Consider the following 20,957-nt stretch of genomic DNA (forward strand, 5'->3'; position numbering starts at 1 on the left):
CTTTATGGGGTTTTTTGTGTGCATTTGTGTCTCTGCATCTATATATATTTCATGTATTTTTTCTTTGACCCCCTTTTTTCTGTTCATTTGGGGTTTTTTTTCTTATTTAGCTTTGTTTTTATCTTATTTTATTTATTTATTTTTTTATTTTTTTACTTAGACGCATGTTTGTTTTCTAATGAGAGAAAACAAAAAGGATGTGGGTTTGGGTAGTTAAGGAGGTGGAGAGGACTGGGGAGGAGGTGGGGGAGAAGAAATATAATCAGAGCATGAAAAAGTCTATTTTCAATTTAAAAACTGTGCAAATGAAAAAGATCACACACTGACACTAGCCAGACCCATGTATGTGCTTCTCAATAAATTTCAATGGAGTAGTCATTAAGAAGCTGTGGAGCTTTATATTGGATTTTGCATGTTTAATATGAAATATATTTTTATGTATTTTTCCACCACCAAAAAAGAAAGATCCATGACAGAATTAGAACTAGAAAAACAATTAAATTTAAATCTTGTTTTATAAGTCATGTCCACTAACTGTATTCATCCTTCATCATCTTCTCATATTAATCTATTCTTCTTCTATTTTCTACATGAACATTTTCTTACACATATACAGATATTATTGGCTAGCTTCTCATATGGAGAATTTGTGTTTTTTATTTTTCTTTCTTTCTGAAGTTGTATGATCTGGGTTAATAGTACATATTCTAAATCTATCAATTTTCCTGTTACATTTTAAATTACATTTTTCCTTACAGCTGGGTAATATTCACATGCACACAAACACACACAGAGATATATATAATATAGAATTTCATTAACAATTCATCTCCTGGTTGACAACTGGGTTGATGCTAATTCTTTGCTATAGAGAATAAAGTAGCAATAAACAGAGGGATGCAAATATCTCTATGGTAGGATATGAAATTATCTGGACATATACCCCATAGTGCAACAGCTAAGTCATGTAGTAGTTCAATTTTAACTTTTTGATAAATCTTCAAACTGATTTCCATAATGGCTGAATTAATTTGCACCCCCACCAACAGAGAATACAGGTTCCTCTCTATATATGCTCTCAATAATAGTCATTTTGACTGGTTTAAGGTGGTATCCCAAAGTCATCTTAATTTGCATTTCTCTGGTAGCTAGGGATATTTAACCCTTTTGGATATAGCTATTGACCCTTTGTGTTTCTTTTTAGGAAAACTATTTATTCCATTCATTTGCCTGTTTGTTGTTTGGTAGTTTTAGTTCCTTGGCATTTAATTCCTTCAATTATTTGTGGGAAAAATGTTGGGGTTCTGATTTCTCATGTTTAAGTGGCCACTGCAAAGCCTAGAATCTGTGCTGCTGTTGTCCCAGAGATTATTTTGGGACTGTAGTTCTACCCACAGTGCCCCAGGTAGTACATAGACTTCAGTGGATTTGAAGATTGTATCCTGCCTCTGGTAAGCTCATAGAATCCAAGGGGTGGCTAAAGTTTTGAGGTCATCTGCACATCTGGGTGCTCAATGTCCAGATCCACCCTTCGTTCTGTAGGTACAAAGTCAAGATGGGATTATTTAATCAACTCATTCCACAGTGAACACCAAGTCCCACCAGTCCCATAGTTGAATTCCATGCAGATATTCCTCTTAGAAGACTCACAGAAAACAGAATGTTCCAACTCACTTAGAAGAGAAAATTAAAACAAATAAATTCTAACTGATGTGTAACAAAGCAACACAAAGAATATGGCACAACCATAACTCATGATGTGGCCTAGCACCAACTAAATACATGGAATGAAGAATTAGAGGTAAGTGAAATGTCTGAGAAAGAATTTAGAGTTTTACTGTTTAAAATAATTAGTTATCATATGGAAGAATCAAACAAAAGCAGTTCAGAAATTAAGGAAATCTATCCAAGATCTTAACAAAACAGTTTCTAAAGTAAATGTAACAATTAATCAACTAGAAGAGAAAGTTTAAAATATGGAGAAAATTTAGTAAGGAGATTGGAACATTGAAAAACAAACAGAAATATGTGCAGTGAAGGAGGCGATTAACCAAACAACATCTTATATTATCATTAATAGATAATAGATATTAGCAGACAAGACAATGCAGAAGAGTAAATTTTAGGGATAGAGGGCAAAGTCAAGACAATAATACAAGTAGACATACATAAGGGAAAAACTAAGGATCATGAATAATAATTTCAAGAAATCTGAGACATATTCAGGAGGCCAAATCTAAGAATTCATGATGCACAAAAAGAAACGAGAATAAAATCAAATCGAATAAACAAATTGTTTAATGAAATTACAGCAGAAAACTCCCAAATTCACAGAATGAGGGAGGTGTTTGTATAGGTTTCCACACACAAAGAGGGCTGTAGAACTCCAAATGGACATGGCAAGGGAAGAAACATGACGTATTATAGACAGGCTGTCAAAAATGCAGAATAAAGACTTCTAAAAGCAACATGAGAATGAAGATAAAGGCAGAAATATCAGAACTACACAGACTTTTTCATCAACAACCATAAAAGCCAGAAGAACACGGAATGAAATAGTTCAACCTCTGAAAGTAAACAGCTCTGAATTAAGAATGCTATGCCCGAACTAGCCGTGGTAGCACACTCCTTTAATCCCAGCACTCAGGGAGGCAGAGGCAGGCGGACCTCTGTGAGTTTGAGGCCAGCCTGGTCTAAAAAGTGAGTCCAGGACAGTCAGGACTACCCAGAGAAACCCGATCTTGAAAAAAAAAAAAAAAGAATGTATGTTTTGTAAAGCTATCCTTCAAAACGGAAGAAAACACGAAGGTATTTAAAGACAAACACAAATTAAGGTGATTTATGACTGTTAGGATTCTGATTCTGTCTTAGAGAAAGGAGTGGAAGTGTTTTAGTAGAGAGTGTGGTGTATCTGATTCTCTGAGCTAAGGATTTAGCAAGCAATTGCAGCTGCCTGTTGCTGATCAGGAGGACTGGAGCATTTAGCAGGGGAGGATGTTGACTAGGCCCCAGATCTTCCTTGGCCTGCCTAGGAACAGGCAGACTCAGGGAGTAGGGAGTGTATTGCATCTCCTATGCATCTCCTGTGCCTCTCCAGAAGGCCTGATGTGGGAAAGGAAGAGGGGACAGGGCAGCCTCAGGAAGCTAGTGGTCATGTGGCCAGGTCATGTGTAAAAATTTTTAAAGAAGCAATTTGGGGTTAAATGTAAACAACTGGCAACAGAGCAATGGAAGAGAACAGGCAGTCCTCAAGCATGCCAGAAATGGAACAGCACGGATGCCAAGCTGGCCCATGAAGCGGGGAGTGCCCGCAGCAGGTGCAACCTATTCAAAATCAGACAGCGTGCAGAGAGCAACCTGGCCGCCTGGAGCGCGCCCCGTGGGGATGCAGTCTCTGTTCCCACCGGACTCTAATGAACCACGCAATGTACTCATACAGCAGCTTCTTTTTTTCTTTTAACATGGCTTGGCTCAGCTCCCAGACCATGCTCGTGTACAGGCAGTAGGGGAAGGGATCCCAGTGCCAGAGCGCTCTAGGGGCCAAGTTTAGGCTCCTGAGGGCTGAGGGCAAACAAAGAAAGCATACAGTTTACCTCAGTGGCAGTCTTGAAAAGCTGGTCTAGAAGGCCTCCTCATAGGTGGCTTGGGGCAAAGTGTGGCTAGGGTACTCTGAGTTCCAGCCAGTGGCAGGGGGAGCTAGAAGAGCAGCCAGAGTACTCAGAGATAAGAATTTCTTGTGGAAAGCAAAGGGAGATGGGATTTATGGCCCTTTGTTTTGTTTGGGTTTGGTTTGCTTTTCCAAGACAGGGTCTCTCTGTGTAGCCTTGGCTGTCCTAGACTCACTCTGTAGACCAAGCTGGCCTCCAATTCACCTGCCTCTGCCTCCCGAGTGCTGGGATTAAAGGCATGCACCACCATGCCTGTCTCGGATTTATAGCCCTTTGGATTTCGTATTCCCATATAGGCCACCAATTTTGTGTTCAATAATAAGGTGAGATGATAAGCTAATAAGATGCCAGGCAGCAGATATTAGATTATATGATGTTTATTAAGTGAGCACAGGGAGGAGGGGTATGAGAGAGAGAGAGAGAGAGAGAGAGAGAGAGAGAGAGAGAGAGAGAGAGAGCGCAGAGACAGAGACAAATAGGGAGAGAAAGGAAGAGAGAAGTGAGAAAGAGAGCCATGAGGAGGGTCTATTCTTCTATATAGTCCTAGTTAGGGTGGTTAGGACCACGCCCCCCGTCTCAGGTAGGTAATGACATCACAAGTAGGCAGGCTGAAGCAGAATCCTAACAATGACAACCAAGCTGTAACTGCTAAAAGTTCTTACTAGAATGAATACTTTACAGAGAGAAGATGCAAAACAGCCTCCTTCATGGGTATGAGCGCCTACACTCTAAAAACTCCACATAGATAGATATGAGAAGGAAACAGCCAGACACTCCAGCACCGTAATGCAGGTCATGTGTGTGATCACATTAATTTCCTAGGGCTGACACAACCTTTACGTGTTTATTATTTGCTTGTTCATTTGCACACTTGTTTTCTTAAGACAGACTATCACCCTGTAGACCCGCTTGGCCTAGAATTTACAATGTAGCCCAGTCTAGCCCTGCCAATCTTCATGCCTTCACCTCTCAAGTGCCGAGGTTACAGGTAGGAGCCGCTACCACGCCGGGCATCTTCGTGGGTTTAAATCAGACCTATGCAGGGCCCTGCTCTTGTACGCTATAGGTGAAATCCCTACCATAGCTCTTTTGGAGTCTAGCGGCTCCTTCCTTTACTTAGTTTGTAATGATGTTACCACATGATTTGCCCTTTTCTTCACAGATCCCCCATATTTTGTGCATCAAATTGCCCTCCTTTTTCTAATGGCCCCCCATTGTTGGCTATAGAGACCAGCACATTTAGAAGACACAATTTCACCCAATATGATGAAATAAGCAAGACAGCAGGCTGAATGTAATGAGTTGTCTTATAACTACATAAGACACACACACACACACACACACACATACACACACACATACACATACACACACACATACACATACACACACACAGATATAAAAAAAATTACTGAGATTTTCTTTGGCTATTACAGTTTAGAATATTGTTCTTTCCTTTTCTGTGTCAGCTACTCTTGCAAATACACTATTTGCCAAAGTGGCTAAGAAGTATAATTATTCAGTGTTTCTAAAAATAGGAAAGACATTAACCACAGAACAGGAAGAGAGGCAATGTTAAGCAGGTGAGCAAGGGGGTAGAGGCATTTTCATAGTATTTCTAGAAATGCTTCTGCTAAATTCCAAACATGTCTACCAATTTTTTTCTTGGGGGACCAGGGAGATAAAGAAAAGCAATACTACACACTGGCTTCAGCCACAATTAGGTTTCCTTTTCTCCTGAATATTCCAGTGGATTCCTTGCCCACCCAAGACTCCAGCGATGAGATGAGAGGCTATGTGTGTTCTAGACCTTTCCTTGGTCTGTGCTGCGATGAGAAGGAGCCCTGCTTTGAGGCACAGGTGAACTTTTCTCACCTCTGTTTGACCATCCTTCTTTGGTCGGTTCTTTAAATGGGTAACACTGTATGCCTTGCCAGTCGTGTCACTGTGTATCTCCCAGAGAGGAGTGTTAGTGCAAGGGTGTTGTGAGAGCACTCAGCTGCAGATTCTGTTAAACTGGAGTGGTGATACCTCTTTCTCAATTATGACCCTTCTCCTTATTATGTTTTTAAAGCTTACTATTTCTGCAGCACTGGGCTGATCCCTCCAGCCTCAAGTGTGCCAAGCAAGCAAGCCATTGCCTAATGAAATACCTCTCAACCTTTTGGGGTTTTGAGGACTGGGCCGCTCTTATGCTTGTGTCCAGCTACAAATTGCCATAGACATCATGCCCCACTTCCTTCCTTCTTCTGCTTTTTCAGTACTGAGATCAAGGGTGTGTACCACCAGGTTAGGCACACAGGGGTTTAGGAAATTTTAAAAAAAAAAACACACACAAAACAAAAACAAAAAACAAAACAAAAAAAAAACAGAAAAACAAATATTCCCAGGCCTCATCATAGGAAAGGACTTTGTGTCTGTTAGGTGAACTTCTTCCTAAGAGAGGTGGGCAAATTCTACTCACTGCCAATAGCACACCAATGACTGAAACAAAGAAACAATTCCAGCAAAGTGTAGCCTGTGGATTTTCTTACCAGAGCTTTGGTTACAAATTATCCACAGGAACCTTAGCGACTTTTGAGTGGCCCTTTCTTTCTGCAGAGGAAATCGTCCTCTGCTACTCATTGTTAACTGTCAGCTTAAATCCTTAGGTGGAAGAAGGGTTTTGTGAGCGCCCCTCTTCCATGACTGTAAGTTAATAGGTCCCGGTCTTCTGCAGGTTTCCTTCGGATAGTTACAACTGCTGACAGTTCAAGAGGGCAATTCGGGAGAGTGGGTTGCACAACAGTGTCAGAGTGGGGAACATCCTTAGGCCAAGGAAATGAAGCAATAGGTCCCAGAGCTAATGTGTGCATCTGTTCACGGGAGTTTAACAAATTAGGAAGCTTCAACTGTGGTTTGAAATTCCATCTGTCCAGGAGATGGGCAGGCACTTCTAATAGATAAGTTTTACATTCAACAGGCCCTCAAAGTATGTCGCCACTTCCCCAGATTCCAATGAAGCTTACAAAATGAAGTGCTGTTTCCCAGCATGTTTCCCTACCCCACCCCCACCTCTGCCGCGCCCGCCCTCTCCCAGATAAAGTCACTTGGGTTGTCAGCAGGCTCCTCTTGTTTACCCACCTCGCAGGGTGCGAGTCTGCATAAAATCTACTTAATCCTCAGCTCCATGCTGTCTAGGAGAGAGACTGAATTCTGGGATTCTTAGTAAAGGCTGAGTCAGCCCAGGACCCCAGGAGGGATTGCACATGGGATTAATACACTTTTTGAGGAGATTGTTTGTGCTACTGAAAGCCAGAGAAGAAAGTATGCACTGTTCAGGATGTCTCGTGCAGAATCAGATCAAGTTCTACGTGGGTTGCGTTTTTAAACCACCCAAGGGATCTGAATGCATGCCAACTGACTCCTGGAAAGCTTTGTCTTTAAGTTGCTTGAAGCAGATTGGGTTGTGGAGGTACAGAAAAAGAGGAGCAACAGTTTGTATTAACGATGAAAAATCAGGTAGGGACGAATGGGAAAATGTTTCACAGTCAAAATGCACGGAGGCATGGCTTACATGAAACTGCAAGGCTCTAAACACGTCCACAGAATAATATGCAAGAATTGCACCTAAAGAATCTGTCTATGCTTCTCACAACAGAGAGACTGAAAATTTTCGTAATGAATCTGAGCATAAAATAACGCTGAGGCTGTTTCCATGTTCTGGCGATTATAAATAAGGCCGCTATGAACATGGTTGAGCATATGTCCCTGTTGTGTGGTGGAGCATTTTCTGGGTATATTCCAAGGAGTGGAATAGCTGGGTGTTGAGGAAGCCCTATTCCCATTTTTTCTGAGAAAGCGCCAGATAGATTTCCAAAGTGACCTAAGTGTCCCTCAGTAGAAGAATGGATAAAAAAATTATGGTACATTTACACTATGGAATACTACTTAGTTATTAAAAACAATGAATTCCCGAAATTTGTGGACAAATGGATTGAACTAGAAATTATCATAATGAGTGAGTTAACGCAGAAGCAGAGAGACTCAAATGGTATATACTCACTTATATCTGGACACTAGCCCAAGGGGCATGTCCCATGAAAGTCTTCACTTACCAGGAAAGTGGGACAGAGGGGAGGACATCCTATTGGGACTCTAGGGTGGAGAAACAAGGGAGAATGGGAAAATAGAAGGATCCAGAGGATCCTAGAAACCTACAAGAAGAACATTGAGATGGGCAGATCTGGGCCCAGGGGTCCTGCTCAAACTATGGCACCAGCCAAGGACTATACGTGCAGTAAACTTCGAACCCCTACCTAGATCTAGCCAATGGACAGGACATTCTCCACAGTTGAGTGGAGAGTGGGGACTGACTTTCCCACGAACTCTTGTGCCCCATATTTCACCACATCCCCTGGATGGGGAGGCCTGGTGGCACTCAGAGGAAGGACAGCAGGCTACCAAGAAGAGACTTGATACCCTATGAGCATATACAGGGAGATGAGGTCCCCCTCGGTCACAGTCATAGGGGAGGAGAATAGGATGAAAGTGGGAGGGAGGGAGGAACAGCAGGATACAAGGGATGGGATAACAATTTAGATGTAATATGAATAAATTAATAAAATATTTAAAAATAACGCGGAGGCACATGTGGCTGTTACTAGTGTGGAGATGCAAAGATATCTCTGTTCTTCCTTCCTCATGCATGAAAAGCAACCAAATGTTAAAAACATAAGCATGCTACCAAGCAAACTATAAATATGTACATTGTGATACATTATACTAGTGAGATACTAATACAATGCATTAATTGTGTGTTGAAAAAATATAAAGAAACATCTCAAAAATAAAGTTCTCAAAGGCTGTAGAGTGTTAGTTCTGGGGGAAAGGATAAAAATGTGAGTTTCTAATACATATGTAATGTTTTGTATGCTATGATAAGCATATAAGAATTCTCTTATCTTACATAATGGCTGAATATCTGGAATAATGTTTGCATTTTTATCTATTACCATTATTATTTATGTCTGTGCATATGTGCATCCTGGTGGTTATAATCTCCCATCGAGCATAAAGTTAGCTGATTGGCTAGAATAGCTTGCCAGCAAGGGCTAGAGACCCTCCAGCCACCGCCTCCTCAGCACTGGCATTATAGACATGCTCCACCAAGCCCAGCTTTGATGTGGGTGCTAGAAATACAACTCAGGTTCTCACACTTGCATAGCAGTCACTTTATCAATGGAGCCACCTCCCAACCTCATTTCTTTGTGCCTTCATTTTTTTAAAGGAAAGATCCATATTGATGTAGAAACAGTGAAAAATTATCAAGGCCAGAGATAAAGAGTTAATCAATAACACCAATCACTTATTAATTTTTGAAAAAAAACTAGTGTTTTTGTATAGTTGACTTATTCTATTCTCTATAAAGGCACACACACACATACATACATGCACACATACATACATACACACACACACACACACATATATATATATATATATATATATATATATATTACATGTGAATATATATTGGATTTCAACTGTCTGGGGATTCAATATTCCTTACAGACATAAAAATTAAATTTCCAAGTATTCTACCCCATTTATATGGCTCTAAAATCCATACCCTTAACTATTTGTGAAATGTAGTTTTTCCTGTTTAAGGACTGAGGCCTCCCGAAATTTGTGGATAAATGGATTGAGCTAGAAATGATCATAATGAGTGAGTTAACCCAGAAGCAGAAAGACTCAAATGGTATATACTCACTTATATCTGCATATTAGCCCAAGGGGCATGTCCCACGAAAGCCTTCACTTACCAGGAAACTGAGACAGAGGAGAGAACATTCTAGTGGGACTCTAGATGAGAGAATCATGGGAGAAAGGCAAAGTAGAAGGACCCAGAGGGTCCTAGAAGCCTACAAGTAGAACATTATGATAGGCAGATTTGGGCCCAGGAGTCCTGCTCAAACTAAGGCACCAGCCAAGGACAATACAGGCGGTAAACCTTAAGCCCCTACCCAGATCTAGCCAATGGACAGAACACTCCCCACAGTAGAGTGGAGAGTGGGATATGACTTTCTCACATACTCTGGTGCCTCATATTTGACCATGTCCCCTGGACGGGGAGACCTGGTGGCAATCAGAGGAAGGACAGCAAGTTACCAAGAAGAGACTTGATACCCTATGAGCATATAGAGGGGGAGGTAATCCCCCTCAGGAACAGTCATAGAGGAGGGGAATAAGGGGAAATTGGGAGGGAGGGAAGAATGGGAGGATACAAGGGATGGGATAACCATTGAGATGTAACAAGAATAAATTAATAAAGGAGGAAAAAAAAGAAAAAAATAAACAAAACATTCAAAACAAAAAAAAAAAAAAAAAAAGGACTGAGGCCAATCAGACAATGTAAATGTCCAAAGTTGTGTAGGCAAGCATGGGTCAAGTATTAAGGACTCAAGTCTTCTGATTTCAGTCTATTGGCCAGTAAGACTGACCACCTTTATACTTTGTCTTTCTGTTCTGCCTCCTTCTTGGGCCCCAGAGCAAGGCTGCTATTCCAAGGTATTAATTGAAGATAAAATAGGTTGGTAAGGAAAAAACATCAAATAAAAAGTAATGACAGACTGGTCTGCATTTTCTATGACCAGATATTTTTGCATACAAAAAAGTTAAAGATTTTCCATCACACAAGTAATAAATATTCTAATTTCTTGTACTTCAAACTATAATTGACATGTGGGACATTAAAGCCATGCTTTCTGTGAAGAGTAGACACAAAGGACACAAAGTCCATGTATGTCTTAGAGATATGGTTTGTTTATTGCTCATTTGTTCTTTATACCAGCTTTGTGAGGTATTAATAGGTCTATTTGTGGTGGTTAATCTTATTAACCTGATTGGACTGAGAACCACCTAAGATACTAGAAAACCACACTTCTGGGTATGTCTGTAAGGATACTCCCAGAAACAATCAATTAATATGAGAAGATTCACCCTAAATACAGATGGCATCATCCAATAGTCTGGGATACATCGAATAGAAAGAAAACAGAAGAGAAATGCTCCCAGCACACATATGCTCACCTTTTTGCTTCCTGGTTACCATGAGGTGAGCAGATCTTGCCACAGGCTTCCAGTGATAACACAGTTTTTTCTTGCTTCACTTATAAAGAAATTAATCCACTTGCATTTCACCAAAATCTCTGAACTCATGAAGGAAAATTAATCTCTCCTCCTTTAAAACTGTTTCTCCTAGGCATTTGCCATAGCAGTGAAAATTTAAGAAGTATATCATTTTACAAATGACCTAGGCCCAGCTCCCAAAGCTTTATATTGCAGGGTCACACCAGTAAAGGAATTTTAATCCAGCAAGGGATCATATCCAAAGACCTAGGCCTGTGTGATCCACCTGGAATACAGACACACCCTTAGTACACACCTTTAGTCCCTCTGTCTGGCATACAGTCATGCCTTTAGTACACACCTTTAATGCCAAACAGTGACATCTATTTGAGAGACAGATATAGTGACAAATCAGAGAAAGATTTGACATAATGAGTCAGAGATAGGATGCATGCAACTCTCATAAGAACAGAAAGGAAAGAGAAGCTACTTAAGAGTAGCACAGACTAGGTAGGAGAGTCTGTGGAGACAGTACAGTAGAGTCAGGGAGTACAGTATAGTTTGATTCAGGTCGGTGCAGTTCATTTGAATGTAGTTGAGTTATTGCAGTTCAGTTCCTGGAGTTCAGAGTCCATTTTTTCCAAACAGAGCAATTCAGTGAGAAGCAGAGATAAGCCAATTTGAATCAGTCAGCTTGGAGAGAAGTTTTGAGCCTGAACAGCTGAGTTGAACCAGTTCAGAAAGAACAAAAATGGGTGAGTTTATCCAGCAGTAAGTCTCAGAGGTTGAAAATATTCTAGACCTTCGTTAGCAGACAGAGGCTAGAAGCTAAGGCCTTCAAGGTCAGGGCTTGCATAAGATTAGATTGTATGAAGGCTGGAAGCTTTCGGGCCTGCCTAGGCCTCAGGATAGTTAGAAATGTAGGCTCAATTTTCTTAACAACTATATTTTATTATGAACTTATTAAACAAGTCCACCTCCCTTACAACCCAACTAACCCAAACAATAGGAAAAAGAGATGAAAGAACACAATAATGAAACCTTAAGGATATTAGTTCTGAGGAATGATTCACCTGGCATAGTCAGCAGGACCTCAGGAAACCAGCAATCCCACCAAAGTTGCTGCTGCGACCTGAAGCAACCGGTCCTCAGCTGGAGTCCAAAGCCTTGAAGCTTTTCCTGGAGTAGTTTTCTCTAGGGGCTTCCTGAAGTGTTGCAATCAACAGCCAAAACAACCCCAAGTCCTCTCTCCCAAGCCTCTTGTTTTGAGCATATATATATATATATATATATATATATATATATCCTCTCAGAGTCTCTACTAGGATATTTTTAGCTGGCAACATCCAAGCTCCCCCACGAAGTGGTTTGACTTCTAAGGGGATAAACATCCTGCTCTCTCACTAGTCTGTTCCCAAACCCATACTTGGGATCAACACAAATTTATCCCTCCTACATCCAAACATAAGGGCTCAACCCAAGTCGTTTATTCTTAAAGCTTGGGCGCCACTCTCATCTCATGCCATCATCTGAGGAAATAAAAACAACTTTTACACATATCCATATAATTAAAGGCACAAATGGGATTTTCTATATATACCTATCATTGCATACATATGTACACATATTATGTACGTATGTTTGACAATAAACCCATTTGTATATGTGAAATATATATAACATGCTCACATAACATATTTTTGTATTTACTTTTTTGCACATTTCGGTATGTCTGCATGAGTTTATGTGTACCTCATGCTGCAGGTACTATAGAGACTATAGACTATTACATCCTCTAGAACTAAAGTTACAGACAGCTGTAAGGCACATAATGTGAGTTCTGAGAACTAAACCCAGGTCTTCTGAAAAAAAAAAAAAAAAGAAAAGTAGTGCTTTTAACCTATGAAGCATGTTTGTAGCTGTGTATACTATTTTTTAAATTGAGATAGCATTTTAAACTTTTTATTGATTCTTTGTGGATTTCACATCATGCACCCCAATCCCACTCATCTCCCTATCTCTTTGTATCTTCTTTCCAGCCTTGCAATATCCCTCCCCAAAAGAAAGGAAAAAAGAAAAAAACTCTTGTTGTGGAAGCTGTTGTGTGTACAGTGCGTCCCACAGAATAACCTTGTGTTCACACATCTTTAGTTGGAAATGTTCATTGCAATGACTCATTGGTCTGTTTCCAGGCCTCTGGCTTTTGCTACATCATCAATATTGGATCCTCACTGGGACTCCTCTAGGATATTCTCTTGTTGCTCTGTCTCATGGAGATCCTGCAGCTTTGGATCTGCAGGACCAACCCCTTCACATGCTCTAGCAGTTCATGGATGAGGTAGATATTGGGATGTGCCAACTCAGAGCCCAGGATCTGGGCCTGGTTGGTAGCTGAGTTGGTCAGCCCTCCAACTCTCCTTAACCTACACCACCAGGGCCAGCTCTCCAGCACTGCTCAGACTAGCTCATCCAATGCCGCAGCTGGCTAGGGGAAGGGCCAGCTCTCCTGTGCTCATGCTCTCGACAGGGCTTATCCATTCCTTGGCCACCAGGGCCAGCCCTATCAACTGTGCTGTCCAGGTGAGGTCTCAGACCTACAGCCAGTGAGGGGTGGAGCCAGATCTGCATAGTCCTTGGACATCAACCAGACAGCAACCCAGACCAGTGATGTCCAAACGGCCTTTGGTGCTAATATGAGTCACAGTCAACAATACAGACACCTGCTGCTGCATAGTCATGGACCCAGATGTGGCCCTCAGTACAGCCTATGGCAGTATGGGCTGGAACTTCACTGTGGCCTCAGGTGGCAGGGTAGGTTATTCCTCTCCACCCTTGAGCCTCTAGGTCTGCCTCTCTTCATAATGTTCAATTACTTCCATTTCTCTTTCTCTCCCATCTCTCCACCACATACTTGCACATTGTAGATTGTAGTGGCTCCCCCTGCTGCTGGGTCACTCAGTGGGCAGGCCTCAGGGTGTCTTTCACCTGCCTACATAGCATGTTTTGGCAGTTGAGATAGCATTTTTAATGATATCATGATTGTCTAGCACAAATTTGTTTTCTTAGGTGCTATATTTGGATACACTTTTGAGAGTTGGTTTTGCTTTTAGTTTTTTGTTTTGTTTTTGTGAGACAAGATTTCTCTGTGTAGCCTTGACTATTCTGGAACTTACTCTGTAGACTAGGCTGGCCTCAACTTCATAGAGATCCACCTGTCTCTGCCTCCCAAGTGCTGTGATCAAAGGTGTGGGCCATCACCACTCAGGCACTTTTGAGAATTTAATGCACATGTATTTTTTTGTTTTTCTTCTTTTCATGTGTTTGCATATGTGGTGTGAGTGCATGCGTGTGTGTGTGTGTGTGTGTGTGTGTGTGTGTGTGTGTGTGTGTGTGTGTGTACACATTTGTATGCACTTTTGTAAGCCAGAGATTGATATCAAGAATCTTCCTTTATTGCTTTTCTACTTTATTCTTTTCAGGCAAGATCTCTCAATCAGACCCAGGGCTTATAACTATGTCTAGTCTCACTAGCCAGCTCACTCTGAGGATTCTCTATTTCTGTTTTCCAAGGCTAGAATTACAGAGAAGCCCAGACCCACCCACATTTGATATGGCTTCTGGGTATCTGAACTCTGGCCATTTTGCCTGAGTAACAAACATTTTATTTTAATTGCTTGAATTTTTAAAAAGCAGGTATATGTGCCTGTCTGTATGTGGGTATAGACATATGACTGCAGGTGCCCAAAGAATTCTAAGAAAAAAAAAAGAGTATCAGATTCCCAGAAGCTGGAGTTACAGACCGTTGTGAACTACCTGACTTGGGTACTGGGAACTGAACCCAGGTCCTCCGTAAGAACAATATGTGCTCCTAACCATGACCAGTCTCACCGGCCTAACATTATTTGTTTGTGGAGGATTTTTTTTTCTGGTACAGAGTATTTCTGTGCATCATATGCTGGCCTAGACCTCACAGTATTACATAGTCTGGCCTTGAACTCATAGACATCCCAAGCTGTTGCTAAGGAAATGGGTTGCTAGCTGCAAACTGACTTCAGGGCTCCATTGCCAAAGACAATACCCACACAATTTGTTGAACGTGGAGAAATCGAGCTGGAACGTATATAGAGCCTTCACCAGTGTCTTCTAGTATCTTTGATATGGGAAGCTACTCTACAGACTATAGGAAGAGGATAAATATGGACACCAACTCAGCTACAAAATTTGACGTACAGTATGTACACAAAAGTATACATCAAAATTTAAAGGGTGAATTTTAAAAGCCAGATCTGAGCCTGCAGATGTAACCTAGTGGTACAGTGCTTGTTTATCATGAAGACGACACTGGACAACCCCACCACCTCCAGCACTAGAGAGCAAAAAGCAGAAAAAGGCTCCAAGGTTTTTTCTAAAAGCCTGAATGGTTCCATTTAAGTTACCATGAAATGTAATCTAGAGTGGTGGAAACATCATGCATTGCTGGGGATAAGGCAGTGAGAAGAACAACATGTCTGACACTACAGAATTGAACACACTACATCCTGGAAAACAATTATGTATTGAAACTTATCTGGCTATATTTTAATGCTGTATCTCATTTTAATCATAATATAGTATACAGTATTATTTTTGAAATGACCAAACTCTGTAGCTGGAAATGAGAACCATAAAGACCATTCTTTCAAAGTCTCTGCTTCAGTTCCAGCCTCAGCCTCCCTTGATTGCAAGTTACTTGGGAGTGATGAATCAAATAAACCCTTTCTTCCCTGTCTTTGTTTTTTTATTGTTGTAATATAGGCCATGACCAAAAAGAACTTGGAGAGGAAATAGTGCATCGCCAAGGGAATTCAGGACATGAATTCAAGCAGAGCAGGAACCTGGGGTCAGGAACTAAAGCAGAGGCCATGGAGGAATGTTGCTTTCTGGATTGCTCGAATGATTTTGCTATACAACTTGGCAACAACTACCCAGGGATGTCATGGCCCACGGTAGACTGGACTCTCTCCCACATCACTCATCAAGAAAATGTCTTACAATCTTATCAAAGGCCAATGTGAAGGATGCATTTTCTTATTTGAGGTTTCCTTTTCCTAGATGACTCTAGATCATGATAAGTTGGCAGAAAGAGGGGCGGGGGAAGGGCTGGAGGAAAAAGGAAAGGAGAAAAGAAGGAAGGGAGGAAGGAAGGAAAGAGAAAACAGGCCAGCACAACCCCTTAGGTTGCCTCTGCTGAGTGTTTTATCAATGAAACAGAAAGCAAACTAGTACAGAAGGCCTTCTAATCCACTGTATATTTCAACATCCACTGGGATATACAAGGTAATTAATTACTAATTACTATTTAAACAAGCATTTCACAGAGGAGAAAATTGGTCTCAGAGAGACCTATTCCTGTCATTTCCTCCCATTAATGTCTGGCCTCTTCATGGAAAGTTGCTCAAAGATACCTTGGGGCACAACACTACAGTCCTTGGAGACAGGAAGATCTCAAGAGTCTCATAAATGATACATTCCCCCAAAGGAGCTCTCTAGCAGGAAGGAGCAGATTAGGGTCTGGGATTCCCTGTATCTGTTCTCCTCACTCTTCAGAAAAGTTCAGCATCCTTGCCCTCATGAGACATCCACACCCTTAGCTGAGTACAGACACCGGGAGAGGGGACCCTCCTGTTCTCACCACAATATGCCAGTTTCCGTTATTAAGTTGTCAGGGCTATCATGATTATACCAGGTTCCCATGGCAACCATAACATACAGGCTTGCTGTCTGAAACCAGAATTATTTCTATACATTTTCAGGTCCTTGGGGTGAATTTTGACTGAGAAACAATGATTACATATCCTGGATCCTCATCTTTTAAACCTCTTGGGCAGTTCTGCTTTCAGTGGTAGATATTTTAGTAGGCTTGCTGCTGCTCTTCATCTGTCTCTCATTGTCTTGGGAACTGTTCCCATCTCTTCCTTTCAAATTTTGGTAGATGCCCCACCACCCCCACCAATGCCCTACTATCCTAACACTGAGCTATAAACCTATTAAAAGATGAGGTTCCATTTCAAATGCCAGTTCTAATTTTCTAAGTTCATTAAGTTGTATAGACTTTGGGTCTGTTTAATTTTGGTGTGTGATGTATTTACAATTTTTACCACAAAAAGGTGTTTTAAAATATGATAAAAGGATATATTGAGTGATTCCTAAGAAGGTGATATTGATGAGTGTGATAGATTTGCTAGCAAATGGATTTTGACTAATGAGGCCCCAAATTTGACAAACCTTACCATTTCAGCAGTGTTTGCAGAGCCACAACAGCCTAAGACTGTGATGTGCATCTATTAAGAGAAAGTTATTTCCATGCCATGGGTTATCCTGGTAATACAAGAAAATGTTTCAAGATCCTTTCTTTGAGAGAGCACTTTTCTCAAAGGGCTGAAGATTCTTCTTTTGGATGTAAATTCACCCAGGAAACTGCTCCCGGTAGGAGTTTCTGAGTGGCTAAGACTGCAGTTTGCAGTGACAGCTTCTCATTGGCTGAGTAGGAATGACTACGGTGCAAGTCTCATATATTATGGACGGATAGAAGAGTGGGTTACAGAGCATGCATAGTGACTATTCCACTTAGAAATCTCCTCAGGGAGGAACTGAGGACTTTTTCTGAAATTGATGCAAATCATGTCGTTCACAGATTATAGGTAAAATCACAAATAGTCCTAACAAATCCCCTTGCACAGCTATCTGTGTTTAGTTTAGGTGTAAGTGCCAAAGGGAAAAAAATCATATGAGCACTATATTTTAAATGAATTAATTTAAAGTGGTAACTAGTATAAACAACTATGTGGTGATTGCTCTTTGAGCATGAGTTTGGGGATCAGATATTTCTAATCATACTTTTGGTTTCCAAAAACCCTTGTGTCTTTGCAAATACTTTTAAATCATTGATGAGCAATGGATGGGAACATGCTCAATATACAACATACACACATAGGACAACAGTTTTTTAAACTGAAGAGATAGCTCAGAGGTTAAGAGCACTGGCTGCTCTTCCAGAGGACCTGGGTTCAGTTCCCAGCACCCACATGGCAGCTCACAACTATAACTCCAGTTCTAGGGTATCTGAACACACACACACACACACACACACACACACACACACACACACACTACATATAAAAAATAAATCATTAAAATCCCAGCACTCGGGAGGCAGAGGCAGGTGGATTGCTGTGAGTTCAAGGCCAGCCTGGTCTACAAAGTGAGTCCAGGACAACCAAGGCTACACAGAGAGATCCTGTCTCAAAAAAAAAAAAAAAAAACCAAAAAATGTTTTAAATAAATTGAAAAAAATTAACCCCAACACAGGATATATTTTTCAAAGTGAACCCAAGTTCCAGATCGATAGATAGATAGATAGATAGATAGATAGATAGATAGATAGATAAAAATAGGATAAGATACAGGGGATTAGACCTAGGGCGATGCATATGCCAGGCAAGCATTCTACCATTTAACTACATGCCCAAGTCTGAAATTTCTTTTTCCAGTTCTGGGGTTTGAAACTAAGGCCTATAGCATGAGAGACAAAACTCCAGCAGTGAATTATATCTCCAGCCCCCAAGTTAACTTGTTAAATGCATTACTATGATAAATGGACAAGGCTGTGTGCTACAAAAACCAAATTCATGAGGTGAAGGTTAAGTTTTGCTTGTTCGAGCATTCTTATTAATTTCCCTTTGCTAATAAAAGTGACAACAGCTATCCACACTATACTTCTTGGATCTTTATACTTCTATTCCATAGCAAATTCCTCAAAAGTATATTTCTCAGATAAATCCATTGCAGCTCAAGAAAATAACAGTTCCTCTTTATCACACTAACAGAGCTACTCACCACTAGGCACAGTGAGCTAGGATCCTGGTATCCAGGCCTAGTTAAGGCTTTGTTGTGAATGTCTTCCTTAATGACGTCATGATAATTTTTTTAGGTTTTGACATCTGCAGTTTTTTATGTTCAGCATCTTTTGAAATTACATGAAGTTAAAGTTGCTGGTTATAAAACAAAGTCAGATGAAAATGAGAGATGTGCTTGGGCATTCTACTTATCGTCCTGTCTTCACATAACTACTGTAGTATTTCTGTTCTGTATTGCTGAGAAGATAAAAAATATTATGTACGTGTGATGGAAAACTGATCACCCTGCAAGTAGCTCTTTCAGCTGTTGCCATATCCTAGACAAAGAAATGGAGATTCCTTACAAACTAAGTGAAAATTCTGGAGCTAACCTTGGAATGTATGGCATTCCCCCCTTGAAATTGCAGCTGGTGGGATACACTCATTTTCAAATGCTTCTCCATGCCCAGCTGTTTAAATGAGTGGAGTGTTAAAGTTACATGATGCGACTAAAACAACCGTTACACATTAGCTTAAACTGTTCTTAGAAAAAAACAAGCCCTTTCTGTTATCCGTAGCAGTGTAACTGGGTTGTTTGGTCTTAAGAGCAACTGAATAGCAGTTACTATTTTGACAGTGTTTATTTCCCCACCTTGGAAAAGCCATTTTAAATTTCATTATGTAGTATTATGAATATTCATTCAATATGTTATTTTAGAAATGTTCCAATTTCTTTATAATATGAATCAACTAAACAGGGATTTTATGCAGAGAATCAAGTCCACTAACATTGTTAGCACAATCAAACTTAGCCTTCTCACACAAGGTAGGAAACCTGTTTCCAGGAATGATAAAAAATATTTTCTGGGGGGATTTATAAGTGAAATTTGATTACTGTGTTGTCTGACATAGAAAAGAAACAAGAGTTGAATTTGGTCATGGAATTTTATCGCAGCGAAACCACAACTAAGAAAAAGAGTGAGGATTACACTTATATGTGGTATAAGGACAAATATTTAGATGCTGGTTTAGTAAAGCTGCGGTTTAATTTCCCCTCCAACACCCATGTGATAACTAGCACTAGGTAGATGGCTAGATTTCCAGTATCAGACATGATTTCTCTCTTGTCGAGTGTGTCTTTGTACAATTAGAGAGTGGTGAGGCACTGCCAAGGTATGTGTGGCACTACTGCAGCCTCCCTGTGGTTATTGTACCAGGCTGGTCATTGTGGGTCATAGGTGCCATAGATGGCTAGGACTATTGATCACTTCCCTCCTTTGAATACTTGCATGGTGCCTTTTGGTACCATAAAAGCTAACCCTCTGGGGGAAGGAAGCTTTCAGGTTAGATCCAGATTGTGCCCACAGAGCTTTCTCTGAAGTGCACAGTGATTTCAGCCATTGAGTTGCCTACCACCTCTAGAGGGCAACCAAGGGCAACAATAGCCTATAATGTTTTGGGGGGAACTTTTGGACAATCCTAATCAATAACTCAAAAGGAGGACCTTCATGTCTGATTTGGAGGTGTTTGTTAGGTAGTCTATGGCTCTTGAGGATGATCATTGCCAGCCCAGATGGGAAATTTTTACTTAAACTATTTGTGTATATTTCTACACAGACTTGGCTGTGTTGTGTATATTTTTAGGTAGATAATTCACAATATGATTCCTTATAACTTTTCAAACATCCTTTTATTTTACCCCTCTCCCTCCCTCTATGCTATTTACCTTCCTTCCCCTCCGTAATTAGATTCCCCGCCCCCCATTTTCCCATTCCTCTTCCTTATCATTTGCATTCAGGTAATCCCCCATCAACTGCTCCCCATCCCCCACTCTGGCAATGGTCCCTTTTTACTTTCCTAGTTTCTACGGTTACACCAGGTTATGTACTCACATCTGAAGATTTGGAGGCAGGAACCTCAGATGAGACATTTATCTTTTGGGGTCTGGGTTACCTCACTCAATGTAATCTTTTCCAGTTCCATCCCTTTACCTGCAAATTTATTATGTCAGAGATTTTTTTTTTTTTTTGCAGCTGAATATCAGCTGAGGAACAAGTAGAGTTGTGGAGCCCAGTCTCAAAATGCACTTGTGGAGGGTGGTGGTGGTGGTGGGACTTCACAAGCCATCAAACCTAGACAAAGAACTACAAACAACTAAGGAACACTGAATGAATTAGTCATCCCTGGGGAAAGAGCACAACAATGGATTATTCAATACCAAATGGTCAGCCCTGAAAACACATGCGTTATACAGACTGAGCAGGAGATGTTTAGGAATATGCACACATATGCATATATACATATG

Source organism: Acomys minous (assembly GCF_964271855.1).
Source record: "Acomys minous genome assembly, chromosome: 7".
Classification (NCBI taxonomy): Eukaryota; Metazoa; Chordata; class Mammalia; order Rodentia; family Muridae; genus Acomys; species Acomys minous.